This window comes from Eulemur rufifrons, chromosome 5, assembly GCF_041146395.1.
Source record: "Eulemur rufifrons isolate Redbay chromosome 5, OSU_ERuf_1, whole genome shotgun sequence".
Classification (NCBI taxonomy): domain Eukaryota; kingdom Metazoa; phylum Chordata; class Mammalia; order Primates; family Lemuridae; genus Eulemur; species Eulemur rufifrons.
Window position 1 is genome coordinate 51,691,972 of NC_090987.1, and position 27,102 is coordinate 51,719,073.

The window sequence follows — 27,102 nt, forward strand, 5'->3', positions numbered from 1 at the left end:
TTATTGAGCAGTAGTCATGAATGGTCAAAGAGATTGAGAAGGAAGATGAGATATTAACTAGTCTCTGGAAGAATGCTGGGATGCAGGCAAGGGGAGACAAAGGCGAAGGGCAAGCAGAGTGTCAGTGCGTGTAAGAGCTAAGGCACTGTCTGGGGAAAAGGCAGCCTGTTGTGTTTGGAGAACTGAGAATGGAGAGGGACATATTACAGAGTAGAGGTTTTTGTAGGAAAGAATATGAAATAATTTGGACATGGGTAGATGTACAGTCATGCATCACATAACATTTCAGTAAATAATGGACCACAAATATGATGATGGTCCAATAAGATTATAATACCACATTATACTGTGCTTTTTTATATGTAGCTATGTTTAAATATACAAATACTTACCACTGTGCTACAATTGCCTACAGTATTCAGTATGTTGTACAGGGTTGTAGCCTAGGAGCAACAGCTATACCATATAGCCTAGGTGTGTAGTGGGCTATACCACCTAGGTTTGTGTAAGCACACTCTATGATTGTTCACACAATGATGAAATCACCTAAAAATGCATTTCTCAGAATTTAACCCTGTCATTAAGTAATGCATGATTGTAGGACACTTTGGAAGGAATCAAATGACTAGTAAAGGCACTAAACTTTATCTGGGTGGCAATAAAATCATTAATGCTGGCTGAGGTCAGAAATGATGTTCAAAAAGAATGAAAGATTCTCATTTCTAACTGAATAGCTTACATTAAAAAGGGATGTAACATAACCACTAAAATTCTGAACAAAGTTGAATTTCCCACAGTGTCTTTGTTCTGAATTTCAGCAGTTATGTTAAAATTCCATGAACTTTAACAAAGTAAAAACTGAAAATCTCCAAATACTTGGAAATTCACAGCACCCTTTAAACAAAATCATGGGTCAAAGAGAAAGTCTCAAAGGAAATTAAAAAATATTTGAGCTGAATAAAATGAAAATATATCAAAACTTGTGTGATATAGATATCACACAAGATAATACAGTGCTTATAGGGAAATTTATAGCATTCAATCCTTTCATTAAGAAAGAAGAAAAATTTCAAATCAAAATTTTAAGTTTCTACATTAAGAAATCAGAAAAATTAGAGGAAAGTAAACCCAAAACACACAGAAAAATGGGAATAATATAAATAATATAGCAATATAAATAAGAGCAGAAATAAATGGAATTGAAAATACAGAAAATCAATGATTTTTTAAGATTAATAAAATTGATAAACCTCTAGCTAGACTTACAAATATTAATGAAAAGGAGAGGTGACACAAATTACTAATATCAAGAATGAAAGACAGCACATTACTACAAACTCACAGATATTATAAAAATAATAATAGAATAGTACTAGCAACTGTCTTCATATGAATTTAATAAGTTAGAAAAAAATGAACCATTTCTTTGAAAGTGGTAACAAAGTAAAATTCACCCAAGATGAAATAGATAACCTGAATAGTCCTATATCTGTAAAAGAAATTATATTTGCAGTTAAAAAACCTTATTAAAAAGAAAACTCTATTTAGAGATCATTTCATGAATACTACCAAACATTTAAAGAATTAAACAATTAAAGAATAACACCAGTTCTAACCCAATCCCTTTAAGAAATAAAAAGAAAGGAACATTTTATTCATATTAAGTGTTTTCTAATTTCCCTTGAGATTTTCTCTTTGACTCATAGTCTTTTTTTTAAAAGAATGTTGTTTAATTTCCAAGTATTTGGAGATTTTCCAGTTTTCATTGTGTTAGAGTTCATACAATTTTAACATGACTACTGAAATTCTGAACACAGATACTGTGAGAAGGGTGTTTACATGCATATCTTTTAATATTTGGCATTTATATATTTAAAAAATCAGAATTCTTTATACTGTATATATTTTATGGATCTGAAATTACCAGGATACAAAAATTAGACAAAGACATTCCAAGTAAAGAACACTACAAATACCCTTCATGAACACAGATAATTTCTCAAAAAATATTAACCAATCAAATACATCAATATAGAACAAAAATAATACACCATGGTCAAGTAGGATTTTTCCTTAGCAATGCAAGGCTGTTTCAATATTCAAAATCAATCAAGAGTAACCCATCAAATTAATAGTCTAAAAAAGATAAAACCATAATATTATATCAAATGAAATAGAAAGAGCATTTTTAAAAGTTCAACATTCATTCATAATAAACATTCTCAGTAAAGTAGTAATGGAAAAAAACTTTCTTAACCTGATTTTTAAAACTGGCATCTAGAAAAAAATCACATCTAACATCACACCTAGCAGTGAGATACTGAGTGCCTTCCCCCTCCCCTGCCCCAAGACTGAAGAAGGCAAGTATATTTAATCTCTCCACTCATATTAGACGTTGCACTTAAAGTCCCACGCAGTGCAATGAGACAAGAAAAAGCAATATTGTATAGATTATTAAGAAAAATTAAAAACTGTCATTATTCAGAGAATACATGGTTGTCTATGTGGAAAATATCAAGGAATCTACAAAAAAGAAATGGAACTAATAAGCTTAGCAAGCCCACAGGTACAAGAACATCTTTCAGAAGTTAATTGTGTTTCTATATAACAGTTAAAAATAATTAGAAACCAATATTTAAAAAACAATATCATGTGCAATAGTTCTCAAAAAATATTTTAGTATACATACAAAACATGTTCGGGATCTATATACTAGAAACTATGCAAAGCTGATGAAAGAAATCAACAACCGAAATAAATCAATGGATTGGAAGACTAAATATAATTAAGATGTCAATTTTTCCCAGATTGATCCAGAGATTGAATGTAATTCCAATCAAAATCCCAATAGAAGTTTTTATAAATGTAAACATATTCTAAATCTGTATGTAAAGAAAAAGGAATTAGAATAACCGAATGATTTCAGAAAAGAACAATAAAGTAGGAAAACTTACACTACCCATTTTAAGACAAAACAAAGTCACACCAATCAAGGCAGCGTGGTATTTGAGAAGGCAGAGACACAATGGGATAGAATAGGGAGTTCAAAACTAGACCCATCCAAATAATCTCCAGTTGGTTTTACACAAAAATGCAAGGGCAATTAAATTCAGTAAGAATAGTCTTTTCAACAAATAGTGTTAGAACAATTGGACAACCATATGCAAAAACATGAACTTCTACCTAAACTTTACACTTTATTCAAAAATTAACTCAAGGTGATTCATAAATATAAATATAAGACATAAAACTACACAACCTTTAGAATAAAACTAGAGAAAATCTATGTGACCTTGAGTTTTTAGATTCAACACCAAAAGAATAATCCATTAAAAACGTGACAAATTGGACTATCAAAATGAAAAATGTTCTTCAAAAGACAATAAGAGAACAAAAAGAGATGCTATAGACAGGGTGAAAATACTTGCAAATCATATGTCTGACAGAGGACTTATGTCCAGAATAGATTTAAAATTTCTAAGAAATGAATAAAAAATCCAGTAAAATTTGGCAAAAGGTTTCAACAGATGCCAAAGGTGGCAAAAAAGCACATAAAAAGATGTTCAACATCATTAGCCGCAAAGGAAACAGAAATTAAAATCACTGTAAAATAGCATCACCCACTTTATTAGAATAGCTATTTCTTACACAGTACCAAGTGCTGCTGAGAATAGGAAGCAGCTGAACCCTCACACAGTGCCCGTGGGAGCGTGAAGGGCACAGCTCCTCTGGAAAGCCAGCGGGCAGCGTCTCACAGAGTTGAATGCACACTCACCATGTGACCCAGCCATCCCATTTACGGGTATTTACCCTGGAGAAGTTAAAACTTACTTTCTTACAAAAATCTATACACAACTGTATGCATTAGTAGCAGATTTATTAATAATTGTTGAAAACTGGAATAAAAACCTCAAATATCCTTCAATAGGCAAGTGTGTAAATAAACTGTGGTGCACTTATACAGCGGGATGCAACTCAACAGTAAACAAGAACAGGAGATTCAGACACAAAGAATATGCCCAAATCTCAAAAATATTGTGCTGGGTTCCAAAAAAAAAAAAAGTCATCTCAAAAGATTACATACTCTATGGTTCCATTCATGGGACATTCTGGAAAATGCAAAACTGTAGAGAAGGAGCTTGGGAATTGCCAAGGGCTTGGGTTGGAGGGAAGATTTGATGTTGTAGGGACACCCACCATGGGAGAGTTTTTTGGAGTGATATAAATATTCGGTATTGTGACAGTGGTGTTGGTTATTAGAATCTACGTGTGTTAAAATTCACAATTGTACACCAATAAAGAGTACATTTTATTCTATGTGATTTGTGTTTAAATGATGATTTCTAAAATACCAGAAATTATAAAACCCTGCCAGTTGTCTTAAATGGGTAAATAAATAAGAAGCTTATTGTTTAGGAGAAAAGGCATTGTTTTTATGGGTAGACTGGACAGGAACATAGCTGGAATGAGCAATAAAACAACTTTTGTTATAGCACACACACCCACACACCATGTGAATTGAGACAGGGGACAGGGAACAAAGAAATGACCAGCACCCTGTCCCACCCGGTCCTGAATGGAAAGGGCAGCAGTGCTGTGGTTTGGCGGTAGCCCCAGGAATCATGCATTTAATAAATATTTATGGAGAACCTGCCATTTGCCAGACTGTGATCTAGGCTCTAAGAATACAGCAGGGAATAAAATAAAGTCCCTGGTCTCAGGGGCTCACAGTCCAATTTGTGACAGGTGGTGGAAGGTGCTGCCAAGACCACAGCAGAGCAAGAGGAACAGAGATGATGGCAGGTGGTATGGTGGCCACGGCAGAGTGACCCCAGGCAGTGATCCCTGCTCTGGATGTGTCACTCTGATAAGGGGATACTGGGAAGGGGCCTAAGTGAAGCCCATAGGAGGGGCAAGGGCACATCTGGTGTTGAGATTTTCAATCTGAGGATAGCATGAGCTCCCCAAGTCCTAGGAGCAGCAAGGAGGCCGTGAGGCTGGAGCAGGGCAGGTGGACTGGGAAGGGTGAAGTCAGAGCAGCAGGAGGTGTCACGTCAAGGAGGGCCTTGGAGGGCCATGCGCAGACTTTGGACTCTCCCCTCAGTGCAATGGTAAACCACTGAGGGTTGTGAGCAGAGGAGGGATGGGATCTGAGCTATGTTTCTAAAGAATCATTCTGGGTAATTTGTGGGCTCTAGTGCCCAGGAGAAAGTGAGCGATGAGTTAGGAGGTGGCTTCAGGAGCCTCCTTAGAGTCGCAGCGGCTGGACCACATGGAAGCAGTGGGGGTCCTGGGAGGGGCGACACGTGGATGTGCTTCAAAGTCAGATGCAGGAGAATTGCTGTGGCCTGGGATGTGGCATGTGTGGCGGTGGGAGGATTTCAAGGTTTGGCACTTGAGCAACTGGGTGCCAGAGGGAGCCATTTAATGAGATGGGAAGTGGCTTGAGAGGGGCAGGTTTGGAAAGGTCCAGAGTTCGATTCTGACCACAGTAAGTATGAGATGACGACTAGATAATCCTTGTGGAAATGCCACGCAGGCAGCTGGATTTGTGAGTCTAGGGTTTAGGGTAGAAATCAAGGGAAATCAAGGTTTGAGATGAAAATTGGTAACTGGATCATTTCAGATGGAAACTTGATAACAATAACAGTGTGTCTGAAGAATTAGTTTGCTATCTCATGAAAGCAGATTGGAGAGAACCTGAAGGTAAAGACCCATAAGGAAACCGCTGCCGCTGTCCCCGCGTTGGAGGGATGAGGCCTGGGGTGCTTCAGCACCAACGGCGAGGACAGGCGGCAAGGCACACGGCACACAGCCTGTCAGGAGAGTGAGCCAACTGTACTCCAAGTGTGAGCCTGAACGACAGAACAATTATCTCAAATATGACAGAAACGAGGGCAGAGAGAGGAATTTATGCAAAACAGATGGCTTACTTTTTAGATAACCTGAGGTGATAGAGTATTCATGTTTAGCATCCAGTTAGAGATGTGGGCCTAACACTAAGTAGAGGATATAAGAACATGAGCAAAACTGTGTATCAATAAAGAGTATATTTTATTCTATGTGACTTTTCTGCTACTTTGGCATAAGGATTATTTTGAGCTGGGCACGTTTGAGGTTCAACAAATGCAGAAAGAGTCCTTGCTGGACCTTTCCTTAACCAACTAAAAGCAGAGACTACTGAGAGATAAGGACACCATTCAACAACAACAACAATGGTTTTTAAAAATGGTAGCACTTCCTTTAAGCTCATCCTTTAATTAAAAAAAAAAACTTTCTTAATAATTTATAAAGTTGATTTTAAATCCTCTCAATGTGGGGTCTGAAAAGTAGGACCATTAAATCTGAAATAGGTTTAGAGGCTGCTGACTGACAACTGACCGTGCAGTCACGGCCGGAGCCCTGAGATGAAATCCCTCTGGTGAAGAACCAGCCCACTAAGAAATCTTCATTTTGCATCAAGCTTATTCCAGCATATTTGAAAACATCATGGCATTCCTACTGGATCTCAATAAAAAAATCAAACACTACTTATTAACATGAAAGAGAATCCTTTTAACAGAATTGGGGGCTGAACTGGAAAGAAAAAAATAAATTCTAAAGGAAGAGAAATTGCCATTCAGAAGCAGGAGAGCCACAGTTGGTCAGAGGAAAGCCCAGTGCTCCCACGGCAAGAAAAACATGAAGTCGGCCTTTGAAGGGCATCGGAATGTGCTAGCCCCAAATCTCCTATTTGGGCATCAGTATCATTTTGAGCTGAAAACATTTAGGATTCAACAAATGCAGAAAGAATCTTTTCTGGAGCTTCTCTTATCTGACTAAAAGCAGAAACTCCTGAGAAATAAGGACACTGTAAATCCCCTCTCCCGGGGAAGTTTTATGCTCATGAAGAAGATGGAAATTCAGCACCAAGACGGACCTGTCCAAACAAACCTTGCTAAGATAGCCCCTGCCTGCCATTAGTTTTCCCCATATGTTTACCTTCCCACAGTTTGCCACCCTTGGAAGCCCAAAACTCTTTTCCTTTGTCCTGTCCTGTCTCCACAATTTATTACTCTTTGCTAAAAATATCATATAAGCTTTCAGATCTGTCTACTCTTTTAGGTCTTCTCTCCTTTTCTAGGAAGACCCCCGGGTCATGTAAAAATTAACATTAAATAAAAATGTGTATGCTTTTCTCCTGTTAATCTGTCTTTTGTTGGTCTAAATTGCAGGGCCCCAGGAAAGCAACCTAAGAAGGTAGAGAAAAAAATTTTTTCTATCCCTACACTTGCTAATTGGATTGAATTGAATTCACATTTCTAGATAATTCTTCAGTGTAAAACTAGGAAAGGTATTGTCTTAGTAAGAGCTATAACATTATACCTGAGACTGGGTAATTTATAAAGAACAGAATGTGTTGGTTCACAGTCCTTAATGCGAAGAAGTCCAGCATCAAGGTGCCGGCATCAGGTAAGGGCCTTCTTGCTGCATCCACACGTGGCTGAAGAGCAGAAGGGCAAAGGGGCAGGGGAGAGAAAGGCTGAACTCGTCCCCCTTATAGCAGCATTAATTCCAGCCATTAGGACAGAACTTCTTGGTCTAATCACCCCTTAAATGTCCTATCTCTTAATACTGTTCAACTCGTGTTGAAATTTAATACAATACAATACATGATACAAAAGCTAAGAGAGCAGAGTTTACAGCAGGGATGTCATTAATAAGATTAATTCAGTTTGTCAGAGCAGTGCAGTGCATTTGTCCCCCACACAGGTAACTTTGCACAGAGAAGACTGACCCTACAAAGAGACCAAGTGAGCATGGGCTAATAGATACCAACATAAGCACGTTGGTAAGAGTAGAAATTCATCTCCACTCCCAGAAAAGCAAAAGTAATTCCAACTGAGGTCAGTGGGTCAACAGCATACGTGTGTGGCAGATTAACCATTCAGACACAAAATAGTCTTAGAAATTGCTCTAAATAGAAGGAGATCCTTGTGTAAAAACAATATTCCTGAAGTTGTTCATTGAACCAAAGCAGAATACCTCAAACACACTTGTCTGTAGCATTAAATGAAGGGAAACTCTGTCTGTGTTGAAAGTAGTCAACATCAAGAGGTAGAACTTTCAAAAGCCCATTCAAGGATTTGATAAGCATCCCGGCTCAGCAGGGGGCTGGCTGGTGCTGTCTCTTCTGTGAGAAAAGGTGCACCAAGTCATTTGACCAATGCAGTTCCTTCTCTACCAAAGCTAAGGACAGATGTAAATGACTACTGCAGACTTCTTGATATAAAAGTCACTAAAATGTGCTTGAGCAAAGGATACTGAAATTACTATTTTTGTATTCTTGACACATAATTGAATGGAATAATTGAATAAAAAGTAACTGTTGAAATTAAGAAAGACTTATTTTTTATGGTAGGGGCACACTAGACAAAAGACCAACAAAAAAAAAATTTCGAATTTCTACTAAGGATGCAGAAAGCCAATCTTAATTAGCCAAGAAATTACAATCTCTTAGCTCTTTCTCCCAACATCCCTCAAGAAAAAGGACGTGAAATCTGCCTTGGTCCATTCCTGTTGCTATAACAAAATACCTTAGCCTGGGTAATTTATAAATAATAGGAAATTATTTTTATGATTCTGTAGGCTTAGAAGTTCAAGATCAAGGTGCTGGCAGATTTGGTGTCTGTTGAAGGCCCATCGTCATTCATGGCACCTTCTTGCTGAATCCTCACATGGCGGAAGGGCAAAAGGGACTAACGTGTCTTCATGTGGCAGAAGGGATGGAAAGACCAGGCAGCTCTCTGAAGCCTCTTTTATAAGAGCATCAATCCCATTCATGAGAGTGGGATTTAATCACTTCCCCAAAGACCCCACCTCTTAATACTATTACATTAGGGATTAAGTTTTGACATAAATTTTGGAGGGACACAAACATTCAAACCATTCAAGCCATAGAAAAAACATATATACACAAGTATTGTCCCCATAATTATGTGATAATTGCATCAAAAATGTGAAATATTTAGTAGAACAGAACTGTATAGCAAGAAATTTATAACTACAGACTTAAGGACTACTTAATACTTTTCCTCAATATTTGTATAAACACAGCCTGAATATCTGGGGCAATACTTTATTCCCAGATAAACTAAGAGGGAAAAAATAGTAGTTTAGAATAATATCCCTGCCAGTAATCTAAAAAATCTAATGGCAGAAAAAACAATTACAGAAGAGTACTTCTAATTATCCTTCTGAAACATAAACTCTTATTTGTTAGGCCCTCAACTTTCCCGTGGTTATTGGTATAATCTTGTTTAATAGACCTGTCCCCTACATGTGGAAATGAAGATAAAATTCCCTCCCGCAAAGATGGAGGAAAGATCTAAATATATGCAAATAATGTTCATTCAACTGATTGAAAATTAAAGAATTTCTTTCCCTTTCTGGAAAAAATCTAAATAAAAACCTTAATATTTAGCTTACTTAGTGGGTCATCTCACTACTGGTTTTACTATGACAATTATAACTGGAGATTCCAGGTTCCTTGTGATAATCACATGTCACTTCTTCCCAGGCAGGTTCTGGCCTCTGGAAGTGCTGCTTCACTCCCATCCTTGAAGTCAGTTCTGGCAAATCCAACTGCCTGTATTCCACAACTAATAAATCCTGCACAGTTCATGGAAATACCATCTACAAAGTGTCTCATCTCGAAAGCTGGGCTGCAGACCATTTTTTATTTGCAATTAATTATCTCCAGCTGTTGGAAAGCAAGGAAAGAACATTCTAACCTAAAGCATCAGACAGATATTCTTCATACCCTGGGGGTGCAAAGTGCATTTTGCTCATTTGAACTCCACAGCATTGGAAGGGAAATTAAACAACATTTAAGCCAACATTCCTGGCTTCACAGGAAAAAAGTGAGGCTCAGAGACAATGAGTCATATGCCCAAGGTCAAACTTTTCATTAGTGATTGATCCACAATATATTGAGTCTAGGGGTTTTGTATGGTATGTTATATTAATAGTATGTTCTTCTCAAATATTTTTCTATTTTCTTATTCAGGAATGCTAGATAACTTCAACCTACCCTCAGTTGTACATTGCCAAGGAGTGAGTGAGTGTGTGTGTGCACACGTGGCAGGTGGGCATGGAGAAAAGTAGGTGATGGCGGGAGGAAGAGTATGGAAGGAGCAACACGAGTAAAGGTGTCCATGTCCTCTCAGATAGTTTCTGATGGCCACTAAAGAAGAGAGGCCATTTGGAGTTGAGTTTTCTGCCTGCTCTCAGCACACCTCCTATGGGAGTGATGTAATGCGATGACTTGGACAAAGGGTGAGCAGTTGGAGAGGGAAATAAGAAAGAGAAAGAAATTGGAATCCATAAAGTACAGCCCCTCAATTACTGAGTATTGGCTGCAAAATTACATTTGGAGAGTACTGAAATGTCATCAGACCTTTAGGCAATAGAGTCAAGAATTAATAATGAAAGCATTTTGCTCAGTATCCTAATCATAAGGTAATAAGTAACAACTAACTGTCTCAAAAAGCCATTTTAGGTACTGAGGCACACCCTCTCACTACGACTCACAAGTCCCCTTGGAGATGCACATCGATGACCATCAAGCCATTGAAGTTCATTTGGTACACAGTGCACAGCACTGTGTCTTCCATTTATAGCATCCTCTCTTTCTTCCAGCAACTTGGCAGCAGCGCAGCTGAGAGATGAGATTACTTGGGGGGAATCAAAGGCAAGTCAGCGTTCCACCCTGCAGCCCTGCACCTCCATGAAATAGGGTAAATTACGTCTCACCTTTCCGTGTTTCCCCAAGTTCTCACCTATAAAATGTTAACAGCCATCTGTGAAATGCAAACCATGCATTCTCTCGTGTTCTTAGAGCATGCTGAGAAGGATTCATGAGATCACGGCTACCAAAATGCCCGCAGTCATTGTAGTGCCTCTAGTGGGGATCGACCATCCCCCTCCACTGTCCTTGCTGAGGGAGGTGGCTTTACGGCCCGTGTATCAGGTCAGCTACGACCTGGATAGCACTTTCTTTCTGTCACGTCTCACCTACACACACTCTCACACACACATGCACGCACATTCACACACACATACCACACATATACACATTCACACACACCACACACGCATCACATAGGCACCACACTCTCACACACACCACATATACCACACACACACTTTTCCATGCACAGCACATTCTATACCACATACACTCTCACACACCACACACCACACACACCTCATGCCACACACACACCACACACCATACACACACCACACACACCTCACACTGTTCACACACCATGCAGGCCTCACACTATACACACACCATACACACCACATAGACCTCACACCATACACACACCACACACCATGCACACGCCACAGACACCTCACACTGTACACACACCACACATCACACACACCACACAGACCTCACACTATACACACACCACACACCCCCCTCACGCTACCCACGTTGTGCCTGTGCCACTGCTGAAATAGGCTGGGCCCCTGAGGCTCTGTGTATGCTGCTCCCTTTGCCTGTGAGGCCCTCTCCCCGCCCAGCCCCTGGAAGCTGCCTGTCATCCTTGAGAATTCCTACAGTTAGATCCCACAGTCTCCACCCAGCCTCCTCTGTTCCGTCCAAGGCATCACGGGTGCCTTTCCTACTGCCTTCCATAGAATCCTCTGCACCTGTCTGCAAGAGCCCTTAAGTTGCAATATGGGAATCGTGTTGACCCGAGATATTCTGCCTTGATCAGAAAACTCACAGAAGGATCATCTGAACAATTTGCCCATCGTCCCGCGAAAACAGCAAGCTTCAGTGAACTCAACACTTCCACGCCCCTGCCAGTGTGAACCCCACACACATTCCACTTCCTGGGAAGCTCTGTGGTTATCAGCAATGTCTTTGCTCTTGGACGCACACCCGCATACCACAACACAACCCCTCTGTGAAGCACATAACACACAGAGGGACGTAAACAGCAGCACGAACAGGCGGCTCTCAGCTCGCACCCCCGGCAGCCCCGCTTCTGTGCTGAAATCTAGTTGTGGCACCTGTCGCTCTTTGCATTGGGGATGGTTTTCTTCATTCCCACATCTCTTACTCAGCTTTCTTGCCAAGAATTTGCCTTTTGTTTGGGAGCCTTTCATTGGAGTTCTTAAGTGAAGGGTTTTTTAATGTTCCTTTCTTGGCAAATATGCTCATTTTGCAAAATTCTTACTTATCAAGTCCAAGAAACCTTTAGCCAAGAATCATAAATTTTCAGTGTTCTTGGGCTCTGCCTTCTCGTTCCACTATCAGAGCATTTGCTTCCCTCATACATTAACCCTTCCCCCCTCGCCGTTCTCCACGCAGGAGGCCTGCCTCCCACTCCTGCTCTGTACCTGCTTCTGGCAATTTTAAATTGCGAATTTTCTTGCATGTGAGAACATTTAGGAATCCTCCGCTTTTTTCAGTGTGATCATTTAGTACAAATGGCAGGCCACACAGGAAACACCTGTAAACTGCAACAGTCAAAAGGAGATGACTTGGTCCCTTCGTGTCCCCATAGGAGTGCACATCGCCCATGGCTGCCCTGGCCCCACCAGGTCTAAAAACATCTGTAAAATCAAGATCATAGTATTTTATTTGTTAAATACATGCATCAGTTAGGACTTTGGTTTTCAAATAATACAGACTCACCTCAAACTCTACAAAGCAAAGTTTATGATGCAGATATTGGGATGCCAGACACCAAGGGCAGGGTTGTAGTTGGGCCTCGGGCTCACCTGGGACCAGAGACAATTGATGTCAGGATTTTCTCTGCTTCTCCCCAGTCAGAGGAACCTGGATTCTTCATCCTCTGGACAGTCAGTTCCTCCTGCTTGTTGGTGTGTGTGTCCATCCCCCACTCCTGACCGTCATATCATATGGTGACAGCACTCAGAAGAAACTCTCGCTTTTCTTCCTTCTAATACTCCCAAGGGAGAGATTTTTATTAACACACACTGGTTTTATGCCCACCCCTGGACAAATAACTGATAACCTCGAGGGAGTTACCGTGCTACTATGGGAGCTCCCACAACCGTCATATGAACAGAGACCGGGGAGGGCAATTGTTAGAAAGGGAAGCTTTTATGGGAAACAGCAAATCATAGCAGCTCTTGATGCATCTAAGACAAAATAGTGTCTACCTCTGTGTGGCACAGAGATGACCAAGGTGTATTGTTAGTTATATTTTATCTTCCTCCCTCGACCCAGCTGCTACCAACTGCCTACTTCCCCTAACACACACACACACACACACACACACACACACACACACACGATGAGCAAAGAGTCCATTCCCACATGCAGGCTACAGTGCATGTCTTGGAAATTATTGGCTTGTATCACTAGTGAATTAACATATGTTATCAAATAAAAATTTTTTTCTTAAAATTCTAAGCAAATGAAGCTCATTGGGAAATGCTAACCCTTGATCTCTAGACTCACTGGATATTTTGTCTAAAACTTCATTAAACTCTTTTTATCTTACCCAAAAAGCTGACTTCATGGTATCTTTTGCAAAGTGAGCCTAAAAGCCAATAGAGATGAGAGTCTGTAATTTCTGGAATAGCTGTTTCTTCTCTTTCCCATTTTTCAGTTGCTGAAACAGTTTCCATCAAATCTTCCCTGTACACAGTTTGCCCATCCAAGGTCAGAGGGAGGTGAGGCAGAATTTTTGCACCGCAGAACCATGGGTGAATAAAGTGTATGTTAAGAGTGGGCTTAATTTGGAGATATATTCCATTATTTTTGAATAGATCATTTGTGAATACAGGAATATCATTTTTATTATACTTAGGGTCATCTCATAAGATCAGTAGTTCACATGGTAAAGCACAGAGGATATACAGAGTTGGAGGGAACTATGTTGAACTAAACAATACCCATTCAGCCAGGACAGGGAGAGATGTAGGTCTAAGGGGACATTTACAGTTATTTTTCCTGCTGTCCCAGTTTTGGCTAAGGCCCTAAAGTCCAAGATCTTTACAATGAGTGCCAAGTTCTAACACATGATAAGAGAAGCCACTAGACCACCTCTTGCTAAGAGATTATACGAGGCGTTCTTACAGCATCGGCCCCCTCATCCACCTCCAGACTGTGTAAGAGACAGTAAATTATTCACTACGCAGCTGGAGGAGAACAACAATTGGTTCCTTTGAGAGTCAGTGTTTCTGTGTTTGTGTTTTCCTATCCCATAGGCAGGGGGATGTGCTCCAAGTGAAGGTGGCTTTCAGAGAACCCCCACTTGGCACTCGCTCATTTGTCGGGAACACATGCTCATTTTATTTTCGAGGTTACATTGGTGAGAGGTAGCCAAATAGTTGTTCTGTTTTTACTGACATTATTTGCCTCCCTAAAACCTACAGCAAACTTATGAGAACAGACACAGGAAAAATCATCAGATGTCGTGTTTTACACGGATTCACCGAGGCCAGGCCTTGCAGCTGGTCCCAGAGCAGCACCTGTGCACAGTAACGGGACCCGCTGCATGGGAGTCCTAGGTGACCTTACATAAGTGAATACTTAGCGCCTGGCACGTGGCGAGTGCTCAATAAACGTTTCTCTATTATCATTCTTTTACCAGAATGATTGCTTCCCTCAGAATGTATTTTCTCCTGGAGAGTTTCTCTTTCCCCAGCAAGTCAGCTTCCTCACTGACCTGTCAGGTGTGGTTGGTGCATGTTCCTCCTCTTCCCTGCCCAGGCCCAGAACGGACACTTGACACACTAAACCAAGAAGGAGATGGATGGAGATCGGAACATCTCCTTTATTACTGATACAGCCTAAGCTGGGAGCCACAGGCAATATGAGAAGAGAACGGACCGGCGCAGTACAGAGTGCAAAGCTCCCAAGATGATGCAAAGGGTTGATGATGACAATGACAACACTGGTGTTGGTGATGATGGCACCTAATTTCTGACACTACTTCACAAAACATGTGGGCATCCACTTAAAATGCTCCCAAATATAAGTTCTTCATGGGAGATAAAAACCTATGGATAAGATATCACTCCTCCTTTCAAAAAGCTTGGAATATAGTAGGAGGACACAGAGGTAAACAAATCACTGTATTGCAGGGTGAATGACACCAAGTTCTAGAGTAACAGGGGAGCTAAAATGTTAAAATCCAGAGGAAGGAGCACGTTCTTCTTACCCAGAGTGTTGGCAAAGGCTTCATTGAGGGGACAGAATTTTAGATGAGCCTTAAAGTGTGGGTGACACTTGGGCATTGAAAGGGGGAAGGTGCATCCAGAGGAGGGAAGTGTAGGTGCCAAATAATGGGGAAAGTCACCCAGAGTGGAGTCCCAGGCACACATACCCAGTCTGACTGGAGGAGCCGCACGAGGTGAGGCGCAGCCGTGTGGAGGTGTCGCCAGCCACCCTTCATCTGGGGTGCGGGCTGTGTGCTGCCCCCACCACTCATGCTGACCTGGAACCGCACTATAAGGGCCTTTTACTGAGGTCTACACTAAAAGTCTACACGTCAAGAGCATGTATTTTAATCAACTGGGCAATTTGGAAAGGAAACAATGAACTAAAACAAGTCCTGCAACTATATCGCCCCCATCTGAAATGGAACCAGACAATTCCACTACAATCTCAAGACCAATGAGAAAAGTCCCAGGTTTGGAGTCTGCTCAAGAGAATGTTCTAATGACAGATATTATTATGAGAAACCCTGGTTTCAGACACCATATTAAGTCATCATGTATTTCAGGGCCAGCAGTGTTAACTATATTGTAGATGTTTCACACTAAATATGAATATTACATTTAACTAGATTTAATCATCTCAAGCTATAAATCATTGAAAATCCCTAGGATTTCTAAGAATCCTAAAACAGTTACCCCAGATATCTATACACTTCTTTGAAGCCATTTAATAATTTTTACTTCTAACTTTTTAAAAATTAATACACATTCAAGATCCACAGCAACTATTCAACAATTTTTCTAGAATAACACACTTCAGATGGTGACTACCTTGGAATAGACAGTATGTTTCACCAAATCTAAGACACTTCATGGTTTCAGAGAAAAATGTATTTTATAGTCAATGAAATCTGATATATCTTTTCTATGTGTGAGACTGAAAATCAAATATTTTTCATGAGGATCTATATCTTGATAGTATCATTTCTTTTTCTTTCTTTTTTTTTTTTTTTTTTTGTCTGTTTTGTTTTGTTTTGTTTGTTTGTTTGAGACAGAGCCTCTCTCTGTCACCCAGGCTAGAATGCAGTGGCATGATCATGGCTCACTGCAGCCTTGAACTCCTAGGCTCAAGTGATCCTCCTACCTTAGCCTCCTGAGTAGCTGGAAGTACAGGTGTGCATCACCATGTCAGCTAAGTTTTGAATTTTTTTGTAGAACGAGGTCTTGCTATGTTGCTCAGGCTGGTCTTGAACTCCTGGTGACCAATGGTGTCTGGAGCACGTCCCCAGTGCATATGCCTCTGGGAGAGCCAGCAAAGAGGCCCAGCAGATACCCAGTGAGGGTTTGGGTAAGACCTGGAGGCCACCACGTTGCTGCCCTCTCTTCCGACAGTCCAGAGCAGGCAGCCCAGGCTTCTCGGCTTCTTCCAGTGTCCCGCCCTGAGTTGCTCAGTCGTGCCTGACACGCCTTTCTTCTGCTCTCTCATAACAGTCTGGTCCATCCCTCTCATACCCACTCATATTGACATATCAGATATTTTACCTGCAATAGCGTCCCTTACGCAATATACAAATACATATAACTCCCAATCTACCTTCCCCTTAAAACTTTCAGAAATGAAATATAAGTAAATATAATTCTCTGCAATGATATAAAGTCACAGATATGTGCTATACCAGGGAACTTGGTGAAAAAAAGTAACATGTATTGAAATGATGCAGGTGAGTAATTGCAGATAGAATCTGATGAATAAAGAAACCAAAACTGGTAGCCATTTCAATTGCAATTAGATGGGAAATTTTATTTTTACAAAGTAGAAAGAAAACAAGAAACAGAGCAAGACATCATCAGAGAGATGAAATCTCCCAGAGAGGAAATCTAGCTTAGATGGCTGGTTTCCATTTAGGATTAACTGGCTAGGACTCTTGAGAAAGCCTAACACTAATTAGAAGCAGAGCACACGCTGGAAGATTTTTCATTTTGTTCTTTTAGTTTGAGACACATCAAAATTCCAGTTTGCAAAAGGCTGCTTCTGTTAGTATTTCTTCATGCCATGAGTCCCTTCCAAGTTTCCAACTGCCACTTCTCCAAGCTCTCACTTCAATCCTTCTGCACATTCATTTTAATATTTCATTGTTCTCTTGAAAGAGGGAGGGGAAGTATCTGTTTGTGCCTGTTCCTTTTTAATCGATTTGTCACGGCAATTATTATTATTATTATTATTATTGCTCCAGATGATGCTAAAGAGACTGCTGCTTCCCTGAAAGGGGTGTTTTAGGAGTCTGTGCAATGCAGCTATCTCCCCCACTCACCACTCCTGGAGCATCCTGAGAGATTTCCTTGCATGTGTGAAAAGCGAGGGTCCTGTTAGCCTTGGGCTTGATTTCCAAGATTGGTTTTAAGACAAACTCTCGCTCTAGCAGACTGGCGGTCAGGCCCACTCCCTGGTGACGAAACGGCAGCCTAGAAAAGAGAGGCTCAGGCCTCACACTCCTTTAAGGGAAAGTTCTGAGATGAGTCTGCTTTCCGTGAGCACGTCTGGAGGCTTCCACCCAGCCCCACCAAAACCCGTGCGTGGAGCCCCAGCTCCCCATCCCTACACTGTGAACAGCCAATGAGCCGTTGGTCACAGTATCTTTATCATTTTCTTGAAAGCTAGGCTTCAAGATTTGAGAATGATTGTTGAAGGTAACACGGACCTATTTTGTTACATTCTGGAAATTCATAAATCCAATGTGGAAACAACATGCAAAACAGAAACCTTTGATTCACTGAAAAATATCAGCTAGCCAAATTGAACAACCAAGCAAACTTTCTTTCTTCTTTTCTTTTTCTCTCTTTTGGATTCAACTAATCAAAATTATTCATTCATTCATAAACATTTATTGAGCCTATATTATGTTCTGGGCACTGCTTGGGCATTAGGGATAAAACATGAAGCGGAACAGATTGGGAACAAGGCAACAGTCTACACTCATGTCTGGGGAAGAGAATTCCAGGCAGAGGAAAGAGCAAAAGCAAAGGCTCCAGGAGATGAGTGTGGGCCTGGCGTTTACAAGGAACCGTGAAGAGGCCCTTGGTGGAGGGACCAAGGTCAGAGAGGCCGCTGGAAGGACTTGGGTTTCCATTAAGCAGAAGAGTGATGTCATATATACTGGGTTTTAACAGGGTCACTGAGGCTGCTGTGTGAAGAACAGTAGAGAGACTACTCCTGTTGCATTTTGTAACCATCTCATTTTTTAAACTTTTAGTACATTGCCTGTGTTGAATCACATAGTTATATTCTGTGAACAGTATCTGCAGTGGAACAACGTACAGCCAGGCTGAAGGAATAGGTGACTAAAACCAAGACTATGAATTCTCTCTAAAAACAAAACAGCTGCTTTTTTTTTTTTTTTTACATTGTTTTTTGCAAAGTAGAGCAAAGACTTGATTAGCCCTGGGGAATGAAGTGTGCTGATTAATTCAGTTTTCTGATTAACTGATGCGTTAATCTGATGGGAAAGAAAATTATAAATGTTCATGCCTTTAGTAAGCAAATTATAAAAAGCACAAGGAAGGTTATTCTGACGATAGAATCTTCCTCACACTTCAAGTCATTGTTAGAAATACACAAAAGGGCAGATGGTGCTTGGGCTGGGAGGATGAAAAGATGGGCTTGGGGAACTTGAGAAATTTCCTCCTGCAGAATTCACTCCTTTAACTGCACTAAGTCAATGCAGCTCTGGGCCTCATCAAAACGAGGGGAGACCCTCCCAGAAAGAAGTGTCGAGACATGATCCTCAGCCAGCACCCCTGGGTAAGTGGGGCTGGGGGAGCCCACTACTCCTCGCTGTTCTTGCAGACCCCATAGTCTTTAAACTGGCTCCGTGTTGGCCAGTGCTATTTTACCTGTGCTGACTCACACCATTTATCTCCCTTAGATTTCTGTTCCCCGGGAACACTCACAAAATAAACTTGTTCTCAGTGAAATTTTTAGACCAGAGCCAAATCACCCTGCAAACACAGGTTGATCTTTCCCAGAACTCCTGTTATTTTAATAATGTAACTCTCAACAGAGAGTTCTGTCTGACACTGAAAGCATTCTAAGTGTTTTGTCTTTTCCCAAGCGATTGAGTTGCTCTTTGTGCTCTGCCATCACCCAGCAGGGAAGGCTGCTGGGCGCCCGGATTGAGACCCTGGAATTACGTTCCTAAACTGAGGAGTAGGGCACTCCCACTAAGAGCCACAGACAACTTCTCCCTCCAGCCTCTCAGAAGCAAGAGGTGCAGTTGCATGAACTGAGACTTGTACAGTTCATTACATGTAAGTGAATGTGATACTCGATGACAACCTAGAAATGCGTTCACACATTGTGCAGTCATAAGCTAACGCTTCTCAGTGTCAGTTTGAGATATCCGGGCAGTTGAGCTGGATGTATACTTGCTAAAACAGGCCTCGATGGGAGGCAAAAGTATCACTATAGCATTCACAGCCCTCTCCTTCCATTGCTGACAGTGCCGTCGCTGGCCTGCAGAGCCGTGGCCTCGCTGAGCACAACGATCCACAACCCGCACGCCTCTGCCACACCCCCCCACCCCCACGAACCCCGATCTGGGCCAGAATGCTGAGAAGCAAACACTCGTTCAAGATTAGCTCATATGATTTTTCTTACTTTAGGGTTTTGGAATTTTTAGCTGGAAAGGAAGGAGTAGAGGACCTTGAGCTTTCTGGAGACCTACTGGGGACACTTTATGGATTGCCTTGGTCCCTGACAAATGGAAGATGCAATTCACAGTCTGCGTCATTGTCCTGGTATATTTCAGCTGTTCTGTCAACGCCTTCGTTTATTTTCTTTTGAACTTCCCTTGCTCAACTTCTCGACCATGAAAATTAACTATTACTTTAGAGTCAAATAGTGAGGGAGGAAAATTAATGACAAGAATGGAATATGTAAATAGTGAGCGGAGCCTGACATTACCATTTACTGACTTTATCCTGCCGTTCTAACAGCGCGGAAAGGACTCGGTGGGCCTCTCCCGGGTTGCCTAGGCTCCGAAACCAAACTCGGGGCCTTAGCTGTCACTGCCTATTCCTCCCCAGGAGAATGTCAGCACAGAGAAGGTAAGGACACTTACCTGTTTTTATTCTTTGCTATGTTCCCAACCCTGAAAACAAAAGCCTCGGCGAAGAGTCAGTGCACAGTAAATGCCTGTTGCATGATTAAAGCACTGCAGGCGTGTGCGCCATGAAAGGCACATACCCCAAATCTCATTAGCAAACCTGCAAATCCCTGAGAACCACAAAGCCTCTTGGGTTAGAATAAGAGCTCTTGGGTTCCCAAGAGTGAATTACTGTCTCTGTGACCCAAAACATGGTACTTAATGTCTCTAAGCCTTGGTGTTGGCATCTTTCAAATGAGTGGAATAATATCTACCCTCTAAAATATAAAGCATCATTTTTAGGATAAAATAAAATAACATTTTTAATAAAATAGTTGTGAAGATACTCTGATAAAAATAAGTAACTGCACAAATACAAGATATTATTGTTTATAACAACTCTTTTTGTTATTGTTATAGTTATAAAATCAGCTATTCCCTCCATATTAACCATTTCCTGGGCTACCCTAGACAAATCTCACTGTCCTGACTTCTCCTTTGCTAATTATTTGACTTCTTACTTCACTTCAGGTTTCTTTTGCATTGATACACGTACTTTTGTATTTGCACCACGAGCCGTTCATTCAGATCTTCACCAAACAGGTATGAGTTCCTGCTGGCTGACAAGGTGACAGGACAGGGACGGGTTGCAGAGCTCCCTGAGGGCACCACGGGAGAGCACTGCAGGCTGCCACCGGGGAGAGGCCCACCCTGACTCACAGGCTTTTCTTCCCAACAACTGGACTCAGGGACTTAAACTGGGTCCGATTTCAAAATTAGCTGAGAGGATATTTTGACATCTGTTCTCATTTCCTTCGTTTACCCTGTGGATCTTCTGCCCCAAATAATATTATTTTTGTTTCCAAACATTAAAGAGGCTTTACCAAGCTCTTGCTGAACAAGTGTCTTCATGTCTGAAAGATTCATGCGGATAACGAACCATAGGCTTAGTGCAATCGTACTACTCGCAACTGTTTATTAAATACCTTCCACATAGTAAGGGCTGTGGAAGTGTCTCTATATACAGTCGAGTTGTCCCTCAGTATCCCCAGGGAAGTGGTTCCAGAACCCCACAGATATCCAGATCTGAGGATGCTCAGTCCCTTATATAAAATGGCATGGTGTTTGCATATAATCTACGCATGTCCTCCTGTATACTTTAAATCATCTGCACATTACTTATAATAATTAATAAGATGTAAATTCTAGGTAAATAGTTGTTATACTACATTGTTTTTATTTGTATTATTTTTACTATTGTATTTTTTTTATTTTTCCCCCTCACCCAATATCTTTGATCTGCAGTTGGTGGAGTCCCTGGATGCCTGAGAGGATACTGAGGCCAACTGTACTGTGTGTGGTAACAAAGCCAGGAGAATACTGTAGCTCACTGCATAGGCCTCAGAACAAATGTCGGCTCTGGCACTTACTAGCTGTATGACTTAATCTCACCATGCCCCAGTTTCCTCATTTTTAAATTGGAGATTATAATAAAACACCTACCTTAAGGGATTTTTTTGAAGATTAAATTAATGAACATATATGTCGAGCAGTTAAGTGCATGAGACACATCAAAAATCCAGGATAAGCATAAGAATTGTATAAGGTTAGCTGTCATTATCAACAATCTTCACAAGAAATGTGTATTGTTGTCAGGTTTTGCAGATAAAGAAGCTGAAGCCAGAGCTGTAGTTACACAGTGGGTAACAGCATGAATTCAACTCAAGACTAACTGATTTAATATCTCAGAGTCATTTAACTATTAGTGTCTACATACCCCCAAAACAAATCCTTCAACTACAAATTGTATTCACACTACTAAACCCAATTCAACAGATATTTTCTAGCATGTGCAACACAGAAGTTCTGTATGGTTGCAAAGCTATTTCCTCTAAACTTACCTTGTTAGGTCTAAGGATAGGAGGACAAGACGGTGTTAGGAAGGAGGCTAGAGGAAGACTGTGGGCCCTAGAAGTCTGGAAAATAGAGGTGAATATTCTGATGCTGTAGTCACAGTATTCCCTGAGTTGAATTTGTTGAATTTAAAAGGTTGATGAAGATGTGATTCTAATCCAATGACAGTGTGACGAGTAGAATAAAGATACAAATACAAACAATGCCATTGGCTATGGCTGGCTGGAGGAGACCTGCAGCATTTCCTGTGGCTGTGATGGGGAGGGTTGGAGAATGAACCTGGGTGTCTGTTGAGAAGGTCACAGCTACTGGCTCATGCAGACTGACGTGATGTCCCAGGACCCATAGGCTGAGATAAAAAGTGCAAACAGAACAGCAGTTTGGGTGGAGGCCGAGAAGCTGAGAGGTAAAGTATACACTCAGGAAGGTTGTTTTCCGAGGTGCAGAAGAGCTCTGGCCTCTAGAGGAGTGAAGTGTAATAGAAAATGAGGCATGAAAGTTAGTTTGGCACAGTATTAAGGCAGGCCTTGGCTACGAGGCGGAGTTTAGATTAATTCTGGGTGGCTTTAAGGGCTGATGAGAAGAGAGTGGTATGTTTGGACTTACGCCTGGAAAAAAAGCTCTGTTGCCTCCATGAAGACCAACACAGGCTGGTGAGAGGCAAGAGCGTGAGGTGGGTGGTGACACTACTGAGAGTCACCAGGTGAGAAGCACAGAAGGGCTTCCCCAGAGCTGCCCGGCGAGGAGAAACCACAGGGATGCGCCATACAGTCCAGAGTTGGTATAACCATGATCTAGCAATTGGATAACGGGTGTGGGGTCGAAGCATGAAATAAAGTTCTCAGCAAATCCATATTACTGGAGATTCGCTGAAGATCACTGACATGAGGCAGATTGAATAATAGGAGAAAAGACATACCAATTTATTTAATGTGCATACACGGGAGCCTTCAGGATGAAGACCCAAAGAGACAGGGGAAATTGTCCATTTTTGTGCTTGGGTTCAACAGAGTATGGGCAGCCATGTAGAATACGACTGGACAAAAAGGGTGTGATCTGATGCTAACAGACAGACAGAGTGGGGAGATCCAGCAAGGCCTGTCTGTCTGGATTCTTCTTGGCCTCTCTGAGCAGCACCCTTCCTTCTGGGTGTGGGCAGGACCCTCTCTGGAATGGGGCCTTGCGACCTACAGCCAAACAAGATAGGTCAGATAATTTCTTCATGGCCACTTTTTACACAGAATAGTTTTGGGTTTTATGGTTGGCTTTTGGGAAAAGGGATTCTGGCTTTTATGACCCGCTTTAGGGAAGAGGGATTCTAGTTTCTACGGCCAGCCTCAGGGGAGAATGGGCTGAGAGGCAGGAAGGCAGAAAACTTTTGCTTCTGAGGCCTTCATTTTGGGGGATGTTTTCTGAGCCACAACATGGGAATGAAGTGGAAAAAGGACTAAAAAGTGAGTAGACTTCTTGGTTGAGCAACCAGGAGAAGGCTGGTGCATCTTACTGAGGAAAGAGTCATAAGAAAGCAAGAGCCTCTTTCTGCTAGACTTTAGTAAAGACAGAAGTAGAGCCAGAGGTGGTCACAAGAGCCATCTTGGATACCCTGAGCCGAGATCCTATAATGGCATCTGAGCAGAGATGCCAACAGGCAGCTGGAACTGGGCTGGGCTCGAGCAGCCAGGCCCTAAGCCAGAGTCTGGGAGTCGCTCTTGAGAGGAGCAGTCACCAGCGTGGAGCAGACGAGCTTCCGTGGGAGAGGATTTAGAACCACTGAAGACAGAACCTTGGATTTCAGTGTGGAGTTGAAGTAAACAGCAAAGGAACTCCAGAGGGAACTGTCCCAGAGATGCCATCAGGGAAAAGCATCCCAGAAACCAATGGATGAGAGTTGAGAACAAAGAAAACAGAATTGGGGACAGGTTAAAGGAGCATGAATTCGACTCAAGACTGTCTGACTTCATAGCCCAGATTCATTTAACTGTCTACATATCCAAAAAACATATCCTTTAACAATAAATTGCATTCATACTATTAAAGTCAGTTCAGCAGACTTTGGGGAGAGTAAGATGGGCTGAACTGATCACTACAAAGAGGTAGAGGAATAGGAAGACTGAAGAGGAACCTCTAGGATAGGTAAGTAGAACACTGCGAGAAAGTTGAGTTTTAAGAATTTCTCCTTTTGCATTAACTTAAGAGGAAAATAGCCCATCAAAAGAACTTCAGAAGTATGCTTTAATTGCAAATGAATGCTTTTCAGGGAGATTTAAATAGTTTTGAATACCATACTGCTTAATTCAAACAAATAATGGCATAAAATATTTAAAATTAATAAGTTCAAATGTACTGGTCAAATCATTTTGCTTTTCTATTTACTTCTCTTGCCCCGTAAAAGCAGATCAATTTCTGCGCTGGTTGTCTGTTTACAGTTTAGTAACATTGTATGTTTTCACTAATCTACAGGTACCCATTGTTAAAACACTCGAGGAATTGTCCTTGATTTACATTTCTTGTTTATTCTTTGGGAATTGATTGTTTATCTCTTTGAATTTTGAATAAATTGAAAGAGTCAAAAAGTTAACAATTTGTCTGAAATAAGAGTGTGCTTTAAAAAAAGAAAAGGTTCCCCAGAGAGCATTTTAATACTACTGAGTATTTAATAAGAAAAACATTCAAAAATAACCAGTATCAGTGGAACTGTGGAGCTTGCAAATCTGTCACTAAATTCCAAAGGAAGAGCGTGCTAAATCCACTAGACGACACATGGCTTCATCTGCCTTCCCAATCGGCTTCAGTGTTTAAAAATACAGACACGTTATTATGAATTGCTGCTGATAGTCAAGTGTTCACAGCACAGAGTTTGTTCTTAACTATTTTTCTACTGCCAAGTAGTGCTCAAAGGCAGCACTTTAAATTATGGCTCCGTGATGAAATTGGATGTACTGCTTTTTAGGTTTTCGTCCAGCTAAGATCATGTCTGGGGAGAAGCCAGTTGTAGATACAGTTTTCTGCCTATGAGTTGGAAACTCCGAGCTAACTAAAGTTCAGGAAGTTCAGCAAGACAGATTCCCGAGGAGGACAGACTCGCCTGTGCGGTGGCTCAGGATGTTCACAGGACACTGTCACCCCAGCTGGCTCGGGCCGGCGGCAGGATGATTAGGCACGATTTCCACTCCCAGCAGCCCAGCTCGTTTCCTTTCTCACAGAAGACCCTCAATAAATACATGTTAATTTGGTTTTGTCTTTTTAAGATAGTCTGCGTTTTGGTTCCAGAAATCTTTATTCAATGAAAATAGTTCTAAATAGCACTTTGGCTTTCCCCAAAACAATGTCTTTTTTGTATTTTTAGCTCACTCTCGCTGCATTACAGAAACAACTTCACAAGGCCGGCCAGGCTTCCCAACTCCAGTAAACATACCAGAATCCCAAGAACAAAGCATTCTGATACCGTGACGGCGGCCACACAGCCAAATTAGCTGACGCTGGGACTGCAGTCCAGACCTGCTGGCCCGGGATTGCGCTCTCTGTCCCATTGCATGCCTGCCCTGCACGAAGTATCTGCACAACTTGGAATCCAGATTTTAAAACGGAAAGAAACTCAGAAAGGGACTGACCGAGAGTTTGAGCTAGGGATCGGGACCAGGCACTCGAGCGAGTTCTAAGACGCCTGGTCCAGGTGCCCAGTCGCAGGTACCCGGCCCGAGATGCACTGGGAGCGGCACGTGTGAAGCTCCATCCCTGGCGCTGCCAACCCGTCACCCAGCCCAGGGAGAACCCTGGCCGGGGGCTGCCCCTGGCACTGGGCCTACCTTTGCTGCCTGCCTGCTGGGGCCGAGCCTGGGGGCAAACGCTGACCCCTCCCGCCAATGGAAACACGGTTATTACGCCCCCTGGCTCCGGCTCCAATGGGGCCCTGTCTCAGGAAGCCGGCGTTGTGGTCCTCTCCATCTGCGCGGTTGGCACTCCTGGTGCTGAAACTTCGTGAGAAGTGGCAGACGGAGGAGGGCACCTACCGGCCTGCAGCGAGGAGCGGTTCTCCCACGCAGCTGAGGCCCGTGTCCCCCAGGACTCCAAGGAGCCGGTGCGGGGCTGCCTGCCCGCCTAGGTCCCCTCCTCTCTCCATCCACCCCGCACTTCCTTGCCCTGTGACCTTGGGGGAAGGAAGGCAGAGCCCTCTCTGGGCCATCAGACCCACCCGATGATGCTTAAGAATAGAAGGGAAGAAGGTGCTTCAGTTCTAGGCTTTGCCCCTGAGGGGAAGGGAGGGGTGGGGCTGCTCACTTTTTATATATTTATATAAAATTGGTAGTGAGATATAATAAAAGCTTTTTTTGAAAGAAAAAAAAACTCAGAAAGTAAAATATAGTATCTACAAGCCTAGAAACAGTGATGAAAAAATCTCAAATATAAACTCCAGATCAAAAAAGAAAAGACATTAACTTCAAAAATTAAGAGTCCCAGGTGGTGAGGGAACGTTTTCCCACACATGTGCCCAGGATGAATGGGTGGGAGTAGAGGAAATGACTCTGACAGCAGTTTTCTTCTGTTCATATGTCTATTCACTGATTATCTAGTCTAGGGGTGGATAATTTTTTTCTGTAAATACAGTAAGTATTTTAGGCCTTGTGGGCCATTTGATGGCAAAGATTCTGCTCTGCCATTGTAATACAGAAGCACTCAGAGAACATGTGTAAACAGATGAGCATGGCTGTATTCAGAGAAGTTGTATTTATAAAATTAGACACCAGGCCTAGTTCCCCCGCCAGCCTCACACAGTAGGCTATTGTTAAGTGATGTATTCATGCCTTTCATGTGTTAATCATTGATGTTTTCATTATCAACACCTTGAAAT

The 27,102-nt window shown here is 41.8% G+C and overlaps 1 pseudogene; it reads left to right on the top strand.

The window, feature by feature from the left end:
* The first annotated feature begins 18,132 nt into the window (after positions 1-18,132).
* LOC138383189 (protein crumbs homolog 3-like) lies at positions 18,133-26,355 on the top strand (annotated as a pseudogene).
* The last annotated feature ends 747 nt before the right edge of the window (positions 26,356-27,102 follow it).